The 19,528-nt window shown below is 39.0% G+C and overlaps 1 pseudogene; it reads right to left on the reverse strand.

Annotated features, from left to right (window-relative positions):
* Window positions 1–16,082: 16,082 nt before the first annotated feature.
* Window positions 16,083–16,481, reverse strand: LOC137777930 (small ribosomal subunit protein eS12-like; annotated as a pseudogene).
* Between the last annotated feature and the right edge of the window lie 3,047 nt (window positions 16,482–19,528).

Here is a 19,528-nt window from a genome sequence, read left to right on the forward strand (position 1 = left end):
ATTTTATTACTTATGTTTTAATGTTAGTATGTCTCTTTCCACCTATACTGTCATTTCCTTTGGGATAAGAGGAGCATAATGTTGTTTTTTACTCTGCAAGTAGTTCGTGATTGAATGAAGAGAGAGATGAATGAGGGAATATAGATAGATGGTAAGAAGCCACTACAGAAATGCGAACAATAGAAGAGAGACAGAACTTTAGCGTGATATAGAAAAATACACTGTCAAGTGAAAGAATACTCTGTGTGACTGTTTGGTGGGAATGGATGACCCTCTTTCTTAGGTATAAACCAGGGCAGAATTCTTTACCCAAGATACAGAGATCTTTAGGCTATTGTGGATGGGCTTTGGGGGAGCTTGCTGATCAAAAACTCTGAAATTTATAAAAATTTGTATACATGTGTATGTAACTTTTCTGGGCGTAGGATCCACAGCTTTTATCTGATTTGATTTTCAAAGGGGTCATAAAAAGATTTAAAACCACTTGACTAGGGTTTGGGGCCATGGTAGGAGAGAGGTCAAACAGGATTGAGTGTGATGTGGCAGGTAGGAGATCATTGGTAATCTTAAAAAAAAAAAACAGTTTCTAAAGAGTGAAGAAGGCAAAAGCCAGATTCCCTGGAATTAAGGAGTGAGTGGGTGATGAGGAAGTGGAGGTAGCATACATAGCTTTTCCTTCCAGAAATGTATCAGCGAATGAGAAGGGAGATCTATGATAATTTGAGGAACAGGAGGGTCAGGGGAAGGTGTTTTTGAAGGGGTTAGGAGATACGTGAGCATATCTACAGAGGAAGAGGTGAAAAGGGAATAAATATTAGAGGAAGTAGGTGGGGAAGTGTCTTGGTAGTCTGGGTTTATGCTGTGGCAGCAGTCCCAAAAGAATAGTTACTCAAAACATAAAAGTTTATTTCTTGTTAATGCAAACTCTGCTGTAGGTTGCTGTCCTCTGTGCCGAGACCCACTGATCCAGGTTGCTTCAGTCTTTGGGCTGCATGCCCATGACCAGAGGAGAAGAGAAAGGCAAGAGAGTGATACAGAGGGATCTCGCTGCCACTACTGCGAAGTGACACCTGTTACTTCTACTCATGTTTCACTAGCCAGAACTAGTCGCATGGTCACACGTAATGCCGGGGGGGCGGGAATGTAAAAGAAATATGAAAACGGATTTGGTGAGCATATAATTATCTTTGCTACATGAACGGATCAAGAAAAAAGCAAAAGGAATTCTGGGAAGTTGGAAATGGCATAGTTTTTGAATATCCCCATATCTTCCTACAAAAACAGGCCAAGTTGGGTAGCAAAACCTAAACCCCACAAACATCAATAACAAGTTTATGTAGCAAGCTATAAGCTCCCGCATATACACATCATGATAGCAACAAGATTCACATGAGGGAAGAAGCAGAAGGAGCCAAAACAAAACAAAACATCAAATTACCAAAAGATGCCCCTGAAAGAAGGAGTCCCACTTGGTGTATAAAGCTTAGAGAGTTCATTTGAGGGTAGAAGTCAAAATTGATGAGAAGCTTTGTGGACTCCATTTCTCAGGTGACAAAGGGAACCATGAGAAGATCAGATGGTGCTAGAATGGTCTAGGCCCTATGGGATGGTACGAGAATGGTCTAGGCTATACACACTCTCAAAACCAAACTGAGTTTCCTTCCAGGACCAAGACCTGCATGAGAGAGAAACTGCTAGGACAGGACTTAAAACAGGCCACATTTTATAACTACCACAAATAGTATTAATTATAGAAACTCCAAATCTGAAAATTCATCCCTTCATCTATTTCCATACCAATTATATTCAGTAATATTATCCAGTCTTACATATAAGAGGGCTTGCAATGAGATACATGGTACCATTAAGATACTTCAATAATAAAATGCAGTCATCACAGCAACCCTCCAAATTTGATCATAAATTCTCTCCCATTATCAAATGCCCAGGAAAAATTAAAGTCTGAAGATGAAAATTCCTTACACATTAAAGCCCAAAGAAATTAATGCCTGAAGTCAAATTCTCTTGCCTTTGAGATTTAAACTTCAAAGAAATTAATGTCCAGAATTCATTCTTTTCACTTCATATTTTACTCAATCTTAATTAGAAGAGTACTTAAGGCTTAAATAGGTTTGGAATTTTTTGTAAGCAGTTGTAGCTTGTACAGAAATTGTATTAGTTTAACATTGTCTCCCACTGAGTTTCCAGAGAGTCAAAAAAGTCAGTGAGACACAAAATTATTACAGCACAGGCCCAACACCCATCAAATTTAGAAAGAGCTATTCCTCAGTCTCTGGTGTAGTTATTCCAGGCAAATTTGTGTTCCCAAAGCCCATTAATCAGTGTTGTCAAATACCAGGTCAGAGGGGTCAAGGATGAGGGGAAGAGAAATTCTGACTTTTAGCTTTACCAAGATAGTTGATCTGATATAAGGTTCTGGAATCCATGTCCTGTGAACATAAACTGAATTTGGAGATGTTAAATTTGGCACTTGGAATTTTCCATTTCTAGGGGGATAATTTGCTATCCATATTAACTCTTCTTTCAGAGAGTAATATTTGAGATAGATATTGTTGTCTTCTTGTGAAGCTTAGAAATTTGTATAGCTTGAAGACTGTATTAGTCATGATAGGCTGGATTATGCTGCAATGACAAAGAAGCTCAAAATTTTAGTGGCTTGAAGCAACAACAGTTTATTTTTCACTCATACTATGTGTCCATCATGAATTGGCAGGGAGTTCTGTTCACATTGTATTCACTTAAGGAACTAGGATGACACAATCGCCGCAAGTTTTTCCATGATCTCCACAACAGGGACGAGGAAATGTGACTAATCGTTGTTCCCTGGCTCTTAAAATTCCTGCCCAGAAGTAGCACACATCTCTGCGACTCAGTCTTCCATTCACATACCATTGGCCAAAGCATATTGGAACATGGAAGGATAATCTTGCCTTTGAACTCCAAGTTCTTGCCCCTTCATTGCCACATTGAGAGTGAACTCTGTTTACTAATACTGCTTGTGTAATACCTTGTGAGCCGAAAAGTTAAGTCCTTGGCCATCAGTTGCTGTGACTGCTTCCAACTATAGAATAGTTTAAACCAATGTTTCCCAAACTTGTCTGACCAAAATAATCACCTGGGTGCTTATAATTATTTAATAACTGGGTATAGTTATTAAAAATACTGATTCCTATGTCCTATTCCTGCAGAAATGATTCAGTAGATTTGGAATGAAGCCTAAGAATTTTAAAAAATACCCTCTGTTAGGCAAGGAAACCTTCTTCCTAGCATAGGTACTTTTAAAAGATTTTATTTTTGGAGTAGTTTTAAGTTCACAGAAAAATTGAGTGGAAAGTACAGAGAGTTCCCATATACCCCCTAACCCCACACATGCACAACTTGCCCCACTATCAACATCCTACACCAGAGTGATACATTTGTTATAATGCATGAACTCACACTGACACATCATTCCCACCCAAAGTCCATAGTTTACCTTAGGGTTCCCTTTTGGTGTTGTACATTCTATAGGTTTATCCACCATTATAGTATCATACAGAATTGTTTCACTCCTCTAAAAATCCTCCGTGCTCTGCCTATTCATTCCTTTCTTCTCCCTAACTCCCAGCAACCATTGATCTTTTAGTTGTCTCTACAGCTTTGCCTCTTCCAGAATGTCATAGTTGGAATTATACGGTATATACCCTTTTTAGATGGGCTTCTTTCACTTAGTATTATGCACTTAAGATACCTATATGTCTTTTCATGGCTTAATAGCTCATTTATTTTTAGTGCTGAATAATATTCCATTGACTGGACCATAGTTTGTTTATCCATTCACCTACTGAAGGATATCCTGCTTGCTTTCAAGTTTTGGTCATTATGAATAAAGCTGCTCTAATCATCTGTGTACAGGTTTTTGTGTGAACATAAAGCTTTCAACTCCTTTGGGTAAATACTAATACCAAGTATGACTGCTGGATCATATGATAAGAGTATGCTTAGTTTTGGAAAGAAACTACCAAATAGTCTTCCAAAATGGAGAGATCATCTTGCATTCCCAACAGCAATGAAAGAGATTTCTGTTGCTCCACATCCTTGCCAGCATTTTGTGTTGTCAGTGTCCTAGATTTTGGCCTTTCTAATAGGTGTGTAGTGGATGTCATTGTTGTTTTAATTTACAGTTCCCTAATGATGTATTATGTTGAACAGTTTTTCATAAGCTTTTTTGCCATCTGTATATTTTCTTTGCGAGGTGTCCTTTCAGGTCCTTTACCCATTTTTTTTTTTTTTTTTTTGCTGCATAGTGCGGCTTGTGGGATCTTAGTTCCCCAACCAGGGATTGAATCCGCGCCCTCAGCAGTGAAAGCGCAGAGTCCTAACCACTGGACTGCCAGGGAATTCCCTCTTTTACCCATTTTTAATCAGGTTGTTTACTTTCTTATTTTTTAGTTTTTAGAGTTCTTTGTGTATTTTGGATAATGATCTTTTATCAGAGGTGTCTTTTGCAAGTATTTTCTCCCAGTCTGGGGCTTGCCTTCTCATTCTCTTACAGTGTCTTTCATAGAGCAGAAGTTTTTAATTTTAATGAGGTACAGCTTATCAATTTTTTCTTTCATGGATCATGCCTTTGATACTGTATCGAAGAAGTCATCACCATATCCAAGGTCACCTATGTTTTCCCCTAGGTTATCTTCTAGGAGTTTTATCATTTTACATTTTACATTTAGGTTTATAATCCATTTGAGTTAATTTTTGTGAGAGGTGTTAAATCTGTGTCTAGATTCACTGTTTTAGACGTGGCTATTAAGTTGTTCCAGCACCATTTGTTGAAAAGGCTATCTTTTCTCTATTGTATTGTCTTGCCCTTTTGTCAAAGATCAATTGACTTTATTTATGTGGTCTATTTCTGTTTTCTCTATTCTGTTTCATTGATCTGTTTTTAAAATTCTTTCGCCAGTACCACACTGTCTTTTTTTCCTTCTAATTTTGTTGAGATATAATTGACATATAACCTGGGACTTCCCTGGTGGTCCAGTGGTTAAGACTGCGCTTCCAATGCAGGGGGTGCGGGTTCGATCCCTGGTCGGGGAACTAAGATCCCACATGCTGTGCAGGGCAGCCAAAAAAAATTTTTTTTAAATTGACATATAACCACACTGTCTTGATTATTCTAGCTTTATAGTAAGTCTTGAAATCAGGTAGTATCAGTCCTCTGACTTTGTTCTTCTCCTTCAATATTGAATTGGCTATTCTGGGTCTTTTGCCTCCATACGAACTCCAGAATCAGCTTGTCAATATCCACAAAGTAACTTGCTGGGGTTTTGATTAGGATTGTGTTGAATATATAAATCAAGTAGGGAAGAACTGACGTCTTGACAATATTGAGTCTTCCTACCTATGATCATGGTCTATCTCATTTATTTCTTTGTTTTATTTCATCAGAATTCTGTAGTTTTACTTACACAGGTATTGTACATATTTTGTTAGGTTTATATATAAGTATTTTATATCTTTTGGATGCTAATGTAAATAATATTGTGTTTTTAATTTCATATTTCACTTTTTCTTTGCTGGTAAATAGGAAAGCAATTGACTTCTATATATTAATCTTGTATCGTACAACCTTGCTATAATTGCTTATCAGTTCCAGGACCTATTTTATTGACTCTTTTGGATTTTCTACATAGATAATCATGTCATTTGTGAACCAAGAATATTTTATTTCTTCCTTCTCAATCTGTATACTTTTTATTTCCTTTTCTTGTTTTATTATGTCAGCTAGGACTTCCAGTATGATGTTGAAAAGGAGTAGTAAGAAGGCACATCCTTGACTTGCTCCTGATCTTAGTGGGAAAGCTTCTAGTTTCTCACTTTTATTTTATTTTATTTTTTAAAATTATTTATTTTTATTTTATTATTTATTCTTTGGCTGCATCGGGTCTTAGTTGCAGCATGTGGGATCTTTAGCTGTGGTGCGCGGGCTTTGTTGCCCTGTGGCACGTGAGATCTTAGTTCCCTGACCAGGGATTGAACCCACGTTCCTGCATTGGAAGGTGGATTTTTAACCATTGGACCACCAGGGAAGTCCCTAGTTTCTCACTTTTAAGTATGATGTTACCTGTAGGTTTTTAGTAGATGTTCTTTATCAAGTTGAGGAAGTTCACCTTTATTCCTAGTTTGCTGAGAGTAGCATAGGTTTTTGTCTTATTCAGCTGAATAATCAGCAATAGTAGACTCCAAAATTGCTGTTCATGTTTCTAAAACCTGTACCCCTAGGACTCTAGACTCTAGTGAGGGTCAATACTTTTGCCAGGTGCTCTGTGAGACACTCTGTTTCTTCTGTTTTTGAATTTCATAAACTTCTCAGGTGTGTTCCCACAAGGCACAGAAATTCCTGCATGCCCATCTGTAACTACCAAGTTGCCAGTAATTCTTACTGTATTTTCTACTCCTGAGTCTGTGGACAAGCCAAGTTCATAAAGTTTAGTCCCTTTAATTTTGTCCTTTGCCCTGAATGCAACTAACAACTGAAAGTTAGAACTTGTTTTGTTCTCTGAAGGGCATCCAGAACTTGGATTATATCAATAGTTTAAAAAACAACAAAGGCCTAAAAGGGTCTAATCCTGCCACCATCTAGCATTTGCAAGTTCACAGTGTTTACCTGTGTGGCCTCACCTTTCAGAGGGTGCAGAGGCCACTTACAGGTCATGTGCCCAAGACAAGGGTCTTGAGGTTCTGAAACCATGGAACTCAGATTGGGACTTGAACCCACACGCTGGGCCTCAGACCCAGCCAAAACCCAGATTGGGACTTGAACCCATGGTCTTTTAACTGAGATCACACACCTGGTCTCAGGACTTAATGAAGCTCAGGTTCTTGATGTCTCATCACAGAAAGGATTCAGTGGAGACAAAGTGGATTTATTTAGAGAGAAACACACTCCACAGACACAGCGTGGGCCATCTCAGAAGGCAAGAGTGACACCAGGGTATGGGGTTGTCAGTTTTTATAGGGGTGGATAATTTCATAGGCTAATGAGTGGGAGGAATATTACAGCTATTTTGGGGAAGGGGTGGGGATTTCCAGGAATTGGGCCACTGCCCACTTTTTGACCTTTATGGTCGGCCTTGGAACTGTCATGGCACCTGTGGGTGTGTCATTTAGCTTGCTGATGTGTTACAGTGAACATATACTGAGGCTCAAAGTCTAGTGGAAGTCGACTCTTGGACCTATTTGGTTCTAATCAGTTTATGTCGTGTCCTTGGGCTATGTCATTCTTTTAAAGGTTGTGTCCTGCCTGACCCTTTGCTCAGGCCTGCCTTTAAAAAAATACCCACTCGGTTGGACTTCCCTGGTGGTTGGACGTCCCTGGCAGCGCAGTGTTGAGAATCTGCCTGCCAATGCAGTGGGCATGGGTTCGAGCCCTGGTCCGGGAAGATCCCACATGCTGCGGAGCAACTAAGCCCTTGCACCACAGCTACTGACCCTGCGCTCTAGAGCCTGTGAGCCACAACCACTGAGCCCGCATAAAACAACTATTGAAGCCTGCATGCCTAGAGCCCATGCTCCGCAACAAGAGAAACCCCTACTCGCTACAACTAGAGAAAGTGCATGCGTAGCAAGGAAGACCCAACGCAGTCAAAAATAAATAAATAAATAAATAAATAAATAAATTTATAAAAAATAAAATAAAATAAACTAATAGAAAAAATTACCCACTTGGGGACACATGGTTTTTGAGGGCAGGAGCCCTCTGTCTCCCCCTTTACCTGGCAAAGAAATAAAGCTATTCTTTTCTACTTCACCCCCCCCAATAAAATAAAATAAATAAAAATTTTAAAATACAAAAATACCCACTCACCTATGGGCCAAGCCTCCATAAACTACAGTCCCTTCCTATGGTTAGAGTACTACATGCTCTGAGACTTACAGCCTCTTTCCCAGACTACAGCTGTTAAAAGCTCATACAACCGCCAAGGTCAAAACATTCTGTCCACACACTAAAGTCCACTCATACCACTAACTTTATATAGCTCTTCTATGTTCCCAGTTTGGGTCTTGATTTTTCAGTATTCCTCAACATCTGTCTGATTGGAGGTCTTCAAACTTTAGGGTTATACTCCCTTTTAAACTTCAGATTTGCCCAAGCCCTACAGGCGTAGAGCTGATCTCCTGAGCACCTTGTATCCAGGGAGAGAGCAATTGGTTCAGGCCGTGTGGGCTGGCTGGCTACCTAGTGATCTAAAGGCTGGTTAGAGAATGCTGGTTTATTTGCACAAATTTACCAATCAGCTCAGTCATTGCACTTTCCCTAAGATAGAGTGAGTTCAGAGGCAGAGAAGCCAAGAGTTAGATTCTTTGGGTTCTCTCTGCATGGGAAGAAACAAAAGTATAGGAGAAGCATTTTCTGCTGAAAGGGTGGCCTCTTTCTTCTCAGTGAATTAGGAGACAACCTCATGTCATAAAAATATTTCAGGCAGGGGAAGATATGGGGCCTTGAGGAAAGTAGAGGTGGTTTAGAATAACTATTGTAAGGAGTGGAATAAGGACTCAGGAGAGATTATTTAAAAAATTCCTGAGTATCCCTGATGGTCCAACAAGATCCCAGAAGTAATCAAAGTTTGAATCAAGGAACTGAGATGAAAAAAGGTGACTAATGGAGGAGAGATAGCCAGAATGACTATGGTGACCAGGCGCTACAGAGGACAGTAAAGCCAAAGGAAATACTGATACTACTGGCTAATGTTCATCACGTATTTAATATGTGCCAGGTTTATGTGGATTATCTCATCCAACCTTCACAGGAATCCTGTGAGAAATTTAGGGCCTAGAGGGATTAAATAACTCATCTCTTATCACTCAAGTAGTGAACTGGCAGAGTCAGGATTTAAACGTAGGCAGTTTGACTCTAAAATCTGTAGCCTTGAATATAAATAAAAATAATAAACAAACAAACTAATTAATTAAATCTATAGACATAACCACAACTACTGGTTGAGGGTTGATGGAATACATGTTACTCTGATTACAAATACCAGGTTCAATAGAATGGGAGAAGTAACAAGGCAAGAGGTGATGGCTGGGGATGGGCATTTCAGTTTAAAATCTTGGAGGTTGAGCAGGTTCCATATCCAAGGAAGGTAGAGGGAAAGAAGTCAATAAGGCTGAGAAAATGTGAGGTCAGGCTGTGAAAAAGTCATGGACAGAAATGTTGAAGTTGTCAAGGATGATATCGTTGGAGAGAAAGAGGGAAGTTCCTAAAGCTATCAAGGAACATAAGACATAGCCCCAAGGCTGGTAGAGAAATTTGATAGGGAAGAGGGTATGTAAACATTTCAAAGGAAAGTATGTAATCTATTGTTCATTCTCTCTCTTTCAGTCTCTCTCTTTCTCCCTCTCAAACTGGGGAGGAAACCCCCTTTATTTTACTTTGGAGAAAAGTGAGGAACAAACAAAGGCTGAAAGATGTGTTGCATTGCTAATAATTATGGCTAGTTGATGACAAAGTCAAATATAAGATCTCGATAAACTGTTAAATCTTTGTTGTTTGGCTTGTCTCATTTTAACATTGAGAATTAAGCTATTAAATACCTAAGTAGTCATTTATTATGAGAATATACATAGTATAACATTTTATTCCCAGAATAGAAATATAACGCTTATTCCCACAAGCTGCTTTTCTGTTTTTCATTAAAATTTTTGTATGTATCTGACACAAGTGCCATTTAAATGTAATTTTTATTTCCTTGGATATTCTTTTTTTTTTTGGCCAAGCTGCGTGACATGTGGGACCTTAGTTCCCCCACCAGGGACCGAACCGGTGTCCCCTGCAGTGGGAGCGCAGAGTCTTACCCACTGGACCACCAGGGAAGTCCCTGCTTGGATATTCTTGAATAAAACATTCTTGTGCTGTTCCCTGGCAGAAATAATATTCATTGGCACTGTTGGATGACATTTCAAAAATGTTTCCTTCTTCTCCGTTCTCAGATTTGTATAATCTTATCCTTCATGAATACATAGCATTTTTTGTAGTTTCCCTCTGGCATGCTCTCTTTCTCTCATAGTAGTAATAATAATAATAATAATGGGAAGACCTCTGCTATGAAGTTCTTAATCTCTTTTAAAGTCACAAACATTTAATGCTGTAGTTTGCTTTTCTGTGTCCCTCTTTATTTCTGCTGATTCTCCTTTTCTCATTGGAAATGGTCTGTGTCATTTAACAATGAGCTAGCTTATGAGCTTTTATACTTTTGGTACTAGATCTTTATTGGAAACATCAGATGATAATCTGACACATTGTGACATCTAGCTGTATTTTCCGCTCTTTTCTATGTGTATCTGCTTTGATGTGGTTTTTTTTTTTTTAATCTAATCTCTAAATTCTGGGGCATTTTCTCTTTGAGTAAGATACTGTGTCAAATTTGTAAACACTTTCAGAGAATTTGATCTGAGTTTTAAATGGTTTCAAGGCTCTTCTGGTTTTCAGAATATCTACTCCTGAAAGTTTTTGTACTTGAAAAGTACCTAAAAGGCTTTACTGATTTAAAATACTCCTGAAATAAACAGTCCAATTCCCCTTAATAGATCAGTTTGTTGAATTTAAATTTGTTTTGCATTTGCCTTTCTGTTTTTCCTACGCCAAATTAAAGCATAACACTGTACCTCTTACTATAGTATTCAGAGAGTTACCAGAATCTGGTTACTCCTCCTATTCTCATGTTACCCTAAAACTGGGTTGGTCTCTTGGTGGGGTTGAGCCAAAGGACATAACCAAGCCAAAGATCAGGAGAAGGAAGGATTTATTACTTGCAGCAAGTAAGGAGAACACCAGGAATCTTTCCTAAAGCAGTATCTCCCCAAATTGCAAAACTGGGGACGTTTTAAGCTAAGGGTACATGCATATTTATGAAGGGGCTTGGGAAGTCAGACAGAGTCCAAGCTTTAGTTGATTGAAGTCTGGAGAGTCAGAAAAGATCAACATCATTATCCCTAGGTTCCAATGGATCTGGTTGTTGAGTGCTTCAGGCTAATCTTTACCATTGAAACAGAACTGGGAGTCTTTACAACTTGATATTTTATCTTTGCTGTTGTTAGTTCTCTTGCCTGATAAGTCACTTGTTTCTGCATTCTTTTGTTCCCTTTAAGATCATTAATTACTGAGACCTGTTCAAGGGCAAGCATTGCTGCCAGGCTTAAATCACAAATTAGCTTAGGTCAAACATGGTTTCTGTTATGTCAAGAAAGCCATGCCCGGTTCTCTTTCTCCGGGGACCCCCTACCCTATCTGCTTACACTCATTTCTTCTGCTGCCACCCTGACCCACAGTCCTTGTGCTGCAGGAATGGGGACCCCTTTCAAGGCCCAAGAGTGGGCTCTTGTCTAACACTCGGAAATGAATTGTCCGAGGAGACACATGTGCTGACAAAGCAAGAGACTTTATTGGCAAGGGGCGCCCCGGTGGAGAGCAGCAGGGTAAGGGAACCCAGGAGAACTGCTCTGCTACGTGGCTTGCATTCTCAGGTTTTATGGTAAATGGGTTAGTTTCCGGCTTGTCTCTGGCCAATCACTCTGACTCAGGGTCTTCTCTGGTGGTGCGAGCATCACTCAGCCAAGATGGATTCCAGCGAGAAGGATTCTGGGAGGTTGATTGGACGTATGGACTGGCGTCTCCTCTCTCCTTTTGACCTTTCCCGAATTCTTCTGGTTGGTGGTAGCTTGTTAGTTCCTCATCCCTTACCAAGACCTCCTGTTTAAGATAACTCATGAAAGTGGTTACTATGGTGCCTGGCCAGGGCAGGCGGTTTCAGTCATGGTTCCCCTAACAATTGCCTCCATCATCTCTGGCCTGGACTGTTTCAAGAGCCTCCCAGCTAGTAGACTGCCCCGGCACTCCATCCCCTATCATCTTTCTTAAACAGCAGCCAGAATGATCCTGTTGAAATATGTCAGGTCATGTCACATCTTGGGCCTTGAATGGCTTCCCATCTCATTCAGAGTGAAAGCCAAAGTCCTCACAGTAGCCTACAAGGCCTGAAGTGATCTGGTCCTTCTTCCCTCTCAGACCTCACCTCTCTCTTTCTCCCTCTGCTCCAGCTACATTAACTTCTTACTGTCCCTTGACTATGCCAAGTTGCTCCTACCTCAAGACTTGTGTTGTCTTTGGAAAGCTTTCCCCAAATATGTCTGCATGGCATGGGCCCTCAACTCTTTCACATCTTTGCTCAAAATGTCACCTTTAGGAGACCTTCTCTGACCCCCTATTTTATTTCTTTTTTAAATGTCTTTTTTTTTTTTTTTTGGCCGCACTGCGCAGCTTGTGGGATCTTAGTACCCATGCCCCCTGCAGTGGAAGCATGGAGTCCTAATCACTGGACCACCAGGGAATTCCTGGACCCCCTATTTTAAATACCCCCCCCAAGCACTCTCTGTTCCTTTCCCCTGCAATTGTTTTGTTAATATAACATTTACCATCATCTGATATATTTTAATGGATATATTATTTATTACCTGCACTGCCACATGCTCAAATATAAGTTTCATGAGGAGTTTGAGTTTATTGATTAAACAGTGCCAGACACAGGGAAGGCTCTACAAGAAGAAAAAAAAAAAAAGAATTAGTTTAGCAGTTAACATGAGAAATGAGAATTGTTTACTAAACAAAGTAACACCTGGGACACTGGGTAAGAATCTGTGATTGTGCTTACAGTGGAACCTTTAAGAAGCTCAGTGGAATCCAGGCAGGTGGGACACGCTGGGGAACGCAAACCTTTGGTTTGTGTGGCTGGCTTCCCTCCTCAGCTTTTGGACTCCTTTGTTGAAGATAAGGGTGGGGCTGGTGTCATGTTCATCTTTACTTAGTTTAGCTTAGGTAAATTGAGGCTGCAGGTAATGCATTTTACATGATTATATCAAAGTATGTGATACTATTCAGCTAGCTTCTCCATTATCCAGTTTGTCATAAACTTTCAGTAAGGAATCTTGTGTGGCTTTTACGGAAGTGAGAATATTTATATCTCTCCCTCACCTCCTGTCATTCTTTCTTGATTCATATATCCCTTTCCTAAAGATCTAATTCATTGGAGCATCTAGAGAGCCTTTTGTTGGGTTTTATACTCCAAATGAAGCACAGTTTTATCTCAAGAAAAAAATAGAAGTTGAAAAATGAACAAATCTTTAACTCCAAGTTCTGTTTTTAGGCTGCTAGACTGTTCTCCAGTTAATCAGTGCCTGGAATCTGCAGCCATCATTGGATGACATAATTTTGCAAATGTAGTTGTTTCAAAGAACATGTTGTACTTAGTAGGGTGCAGGCAGGACCCTTCCCCACAATTCTCCATTTAAACCAGCTCTGAAGATTCACCCTTCTTCATACCTTGGGTCCCATACCTTTTAGGTAATTCTTGGATAGTAAAAAGTCTAGTCCATATTAGAGATTCACATTTGAATAGCACTCTTACAAGGGGTGGGGATCTTTTTAATACAGGGCAGTTTCCTCCTGCAGGATCCCACTTTGTTCAAGTCCCACTCCCCCCTCCACATCAGTATGAATGTAGTTTACTCCTGGGACTACATCTCTCTGTCCTTCTGTCCTTCCCTCCCTTCCTCTGCTCTGCCATCTCTAGATGATACAGCCACAGTCTTTCACTTTTAGACTTTCCAAAGTGCCACTGCAATTCCCATGTACCCCCAAATTCTAGGAGACACAAGTCAAGTTCTCCAAATGAGTCTCTGGAAAACTCCCTCATTTGAGGGGTAGGAACTCCCCTCTCCAGTCTCTTGTAGGGGGGGTCAGGGGAGGAATGCACAGATGCTGGGAACAGACCTCACCACCTGCTAATTCAGCCTCAGTGAATTTTTCACCAACTCATGTAGTCTGGAGGTGGGTCATAACTTAAGGCTGATAAAACTGGTTTTTCAATGTTTTTAACATGTTCAGAAAAACATGGAAAATACTTGACATCTTGTGCAAACAATAGAGGCCTCAGCTGAACCCGAGATTCTCTCCCACCAGTCATTTTAGATCTGTTGATCAATTTGCCTGCCATCCCCAACTCTCCCTCTTCATTTCACTCACAGTCCCTGAAATGTTATATGAAAGACTCTCTCTCTGTCCAGGTAACAGATGACTGAACTAGAGATGGACTCCTGACCTTGGGACCAATCCAAAGACTGGTCCAATCTGGTTCTCTCCTGAGAATATATACTGAGATTTAAGAGCCTGCAGTAAGATGGTGTTGGTTGCTTGAACTTAAAGTTATTTAGAGTCAGGACTGAGAGTCCTAACGGGCAAACTGCTGAATAAGCAGGAGAAGGAAGCAGAAGGAGACAGGAAAGCATATAGCCAGAGACATGGAGAGAGCAGTGTCTATTCCCTTTCCATTTCCTGGAGACATTCTACCATACTGTCTGCATTTGTTTCTATGAATTTCTCCTATGTTCTTTTTTTATAGTCTCCCTTTTTATGTCAGCTGGTTGAGTGAGAAATGACTGCTCCTTGCAAAGAAATTGAACAGACTAGAATAATAAACTTGTAAAAAATTATTTTTTTCTTTATGGCATGCTTTCTCTCCCTATTTCAATATTATACCTCAATGGACAGCTTGAATTTAAAACCCTATCATGATCCCCCGCTACTCCAAGTACTGTCTGAGGACCAGCAGTCTAGGCCTCACTAGGAGTGTGTTAGAAATGCAGGATCTCAGCCTTCCCAGACCTACTGAATCAGAGGATCCCAGGTGATTTCATATTCATCTGATAGCTTGAGAAGCCCAACTGTAATTTACTCTACACATTTAGTCAAATCGGTCTTCCTAAAATACTGCTTTCATCATGTCCCTAGAATTTTAAATCGTTCCCCATTGCTCTCAGAAAAGTCAGATGCCCCGGCCTGACACTTAAGACCACAGTAAAATGGACCTAATCTACCTCTCCAATCTTTCTTATATGGATGTCCCACTCCAGCTAAATCAGTCTATTCAATTATTCTCCAAATGTGCCAAGTGTATTCAGGGTCTTTGCTCATGGCATTTGCCTGTCTGGAATTTTCATTCCCATCCCCCTACACATCCCTCCTTCAAAGACCAGTTCAGTTTCTACATCTCATCTCAGCTCACACTGTTGTTTCATCCTCTGAATATCTGTAAATCTACAGTGGCTATTCTAGGGTTGTGGGGTTTTTTTGTTTTTGTTTTTTTAATTTATAGCCTCTCCTCCTCATCAGTGCTTATCACAGTGCAGTGCATATAGCAGTGTTTTGATTCATTGGTTACATCTTTATTATTTAAAATGGTTTTTAATTGGGAAGAGACTTGTTACTTTATACAGCTCTAATTTTTCTAATTTCTTTGACCAAGCAGGGGTTAAGTCCAAACAGAAAGAAACTGAATGCAGTGTGCTCATGTGCTTCAGTATTTGTAGGTGAATTTTCATCACACTCTGAGAGTGCATTTATTTCCGTGACATTTTATTCCCCATCATTATACAAAGATGTGTTCTATTGATATATAAGTAAATGTTCTATAAGTGAAGGTTCTAATGGATCTCTTTTAAAAATATATTTAAGATATTATTGCAACTGATATTATACATACACATAGTTTAGGAGTCAATTGCTCTGTAATTCTTCTTGTGAAAAATAGTATCCCTCTCCATTCTCATCCTGCAATATCAGTCCTTGAGCTTTAGCTGAGTGAGGACTACATGAGTAGATGGCTCATGTGCTACTATGTTAAGTCTACGTATGGGTTAGGCAGTTGATCATGAGCCGGAGGAGTAGCAGATGTGAGTGATTATAGGATTCCATTAGTAAGCCATTTTCACTCTCCCCTCCTTTAGATCTAAACTAGTAGAACATGGAAAAGCTGAGGAGACTTGAGATGGACCTGTACTGGGATCCAACAACCGAGAGTATGGTTCTCAAACCTGTGTGTGCATCAATACCACTTGGAGAGTTGTTACTGGGCCCTAACCCCAGTGATTCTGATTCAGGAGGTCTTGAGGTAAGGTCCCCAAATTTGCCTTTCTTTCTTTCTTCCTTCCTTCCTTCCTTCCTTTCTTTCTTAGCTAAGTTTTTCATTTGTTCATTTCTTGCATTTGAAGTACTCCTCAATGGCATCCTTTGCCTGAGACTCTTTGCCATAGTCCTTAACCAACATACAACTTCAGCCAACCACTTTATTGGGTTTTCCCTCTCAGTGAGTTTTACAGAGGCCTACTCATTCCTCTAGTTTCTTGTTGTCATCAACCTCAGTTAGGTTGGTTTGGTGTTAAGCACAAAGGGCCTCCACCAACTTGACGTACATAGGCTCATCACAGTCGGATGCAAGCACACAAAGATGGACTTGGCACTTGTCTAAGGCTTTGGCAGCTTTGTGAGTTCCATGTGCTAGGCCATCATGGATGTAGATGGTCTTCAACACCTCTTGTAAAGCAGTATTAACGTCCATTATTCCTCCAGCAGCAATGCCTTCCTTGACCATGGTGGTGGGTTATGGGTGCTGCCAATCTTGAATGCACCCGAGCCTCTGCCTCCACAGTGGTGGCAGGGAAACAGCAAGGGTTTTCCTTTCTAACAGATTCCTAGATGATTCCTAGCTGATGCTACTGCATCAGGAATCACTAGGACTGCATTTGAGACTGCATTTGAGAATGCAGGACTGCAAATGCAAGATTGCATTTGAGAATCACTAGTATAGTGGGGAGAAAAATATCAAAAGGGAAAAAGAGCCAAATTAGTATGATTTGTTAGTCCAGGTCCCTCTTGATATCTATTTTTTTGAAGGTGTGAAAATTGTAACATTAATTCAAATAACAGCATTTAATTTAACAAAGAGAAAAGGCATAGTTTGTTTAAATAGAGCTAGTTATGGCTTTTGCTCTTTATATCAAACATTTGCAAATATCAATCTCTATCTGAAAAAGGATTTTAGTTTTATTTATTAAAATTTGTGAATGTGAAGGAAATATGTTTTGATTTCATATGACAGTGAAATTAGTAAACAATGATATAAGTAGTCTGCAGATTGCCTTCATCTTGTGTTCTCTTTGATGTTTTGGATAAACTGATTTTTTACCCACTAATTATTGGTCATGTTATCATTTTGCCATTGAATTTTTTGTGCTTGCTGTGTTTTATCTTTACTGGGTTTTATTTTTCCTTTTTACAAAGATTATATTGATACTAAGTGAGTTGCCCTCAGATTACTTCCTGAAGAATGGAATCTACAGCAGTGCTCTTAGAGCAGTAGGATGATACATTGTGTTTTTATTTTTAATGATCATCTTAAAAATCAAGATACAGCTCCTGCTGAATAATGATAAAACTGTACTTGTTTTGTGATTGCTTCCCCTCTGGGAGAGGAAATATCAATACAATACTTTCCTCAAATACAGTTTAAAAACATTGCTTTTATTTTTTTTCTTTCCAGTTTTATAGAGATATAATTGACATATAGCACTGTATAAGTTTAAGGTATACAGCATAATGATTTGATTTACATATAATACATCATGAAGTTATTATCACAGTAAGTTTAGTGAACATCCATCATCTCATATAGGTACAAAATTTTAAAAATAGAAAAAAATTTTTTTCTCATGATGAGAACTCTTAGGATTTAGTTTTTAACAATTTTCATATATAAGAGGCAGCAGTGTTAATTATCATTGTACATTACATCCCTAGTACTTATTTGTCTTATAACTGGAATTTTGTACCTTTTGACTGCCTTCCTTCCTTCATCCAATTCCGCTTTCCCCACCCTCCACCTCTGCTAACCATAAATCTGATCTCCTTTTTTATGAGTTTGTTTGCTAATTTTTGAAATATGATTGACCTACAACACTATATTAGTTCCTGTTATGCAACAGAATGATTAGATATTTCTACATTTCAAACTCATCACCACAATGTCTAGTTACAATATGTTACCATACAAAGATATTACATAGTTATTGACTATATTCCCCACACTGTACATTTCATACCTATGACTCATTTATTTTGCAACTGGAAGTTTGTACCTGATAATCTCCCTCATTTCTTTCCTGCCCCTCCTCTTTGGCAAACACCTGTTTGTTCTCTGTATCTGTAACTCTGTTTATGTTTTGTTATGTTTGTTCATTTGTTTTGTTTTTTGAGATTCCACTCATAAGTGAAGTCATATGGTATTTGTCTTTCTCTGTCTGACTTATTTCACTTAGCATAATAACCCTCTGGTTCCCTCCATGATGTCAAAAATGGCAAGATTTCATTCTTTTTTGTGGCTGAGTAATATTCCATTGTACACACACACACACACACACACACACACACACACACACACAGATCTTTATCAATTCACCTATTGATGGGCACCTGTTGACGTTGCTTCCATGTTTTGGCTATTGTAAATAACGCTTCAATGAACATAGGGGTGCATATATCTTTTTTAATTAGTATTTTTGTTTTCTTCAGATAAATACCCAGGAGTGGTATTGCTGGATTGTATGATAGTTCTATTTTTAATGTTTTGAGGAATCTCCATACTGTTTTCCATAGTGGCTGCACCAATTTACATTCCCACCAACAGTGTACAAGGATTCCCTTTTCTCCACATCCTTGCCAATATTTGTTATTTGTGGTCTTTTTGATGATAGCCTTTCTCACAGGAGTGAGATGATATCTCATTGTGATTTTTAATTTGCATTTCTCTGATGATTAACAATATTGAGTGTCTTTTCATGTGCCTGTTGGCCATTTGCATGTCTTCTTTGGAAAAATGTCTATTCAGATCTTTTGCCCACTTTTAAATAAGGTTGTTTGTTTTTTTGACATTGAATTGCATGGGCTATTTATATATTTTGGATATTAACTCCTTATTGGTCATATCATTTGCAAATATTTTCTCCCATTCAGTAGGTTGTCTTTTTGTTTTGTTGATGGTTTCCTTTGCTGTGCCAAAGCTTTAAAGTTTAATAAGGTCCCATTTGTTTATTTTTGCTTTTGTTTCCTTTGCCTTAGGAAACAGATCTGAAAAAATATTGCTATGATTTATGTTAAAGAGTGTTCTGCCTATGTTTTCTTATAGGAATTTTATGGTTTAAGGTCTTACATTTAACTCTTTAATTTATTTTAAATTTATTTTTGTGCATTTTGTGAGAGAGTAGTCCAGTTTGATTCTTTTCCATGTAGCTATCCAGTTTTACCAGCACCATTTGTTGTTGAAGAGGCTGTCTTTTCCCCATTGTATATTCTTGCCTCCTTTGTCATAGATTAATTGACCATAAGTGTGTTGGTTTATTTCTGGGTTCTCTATTCTGTTCCACTGATCTATGTGTCTGTTTTTGTGCCAATACCACACTGTTCTGATGACTGTAGCTTTGTAGTATACTCTGAAGTCAGGGAGTGTAATCCCTCCAGCTCTGTTCTTCCTTCTCAAGATTGTTTTGGCTACTTGGGATCTTTTGTGGTTCCATACAAATTTTAGAATTATTTGTTCTAGTTCTGTGAAAAACGCCATTGGTATTTTGATAGGAATTGCATTGA

The sequence above is a fragment of the Eschrichtius robustus genome, chromosome 15 (assembly GCF_028021215.1).
Source record: "Eschrichtius robustus isolate mEscRob2 chromosome 15, mEscRob2.pri, whole genome shotgun sequence".
NCBI lineage: Eukaryota > Metazoa > Chordata > Mammalia > Artiodactyla > Eschrichtiidae > Eschrichtius > Eschrichtius robustus.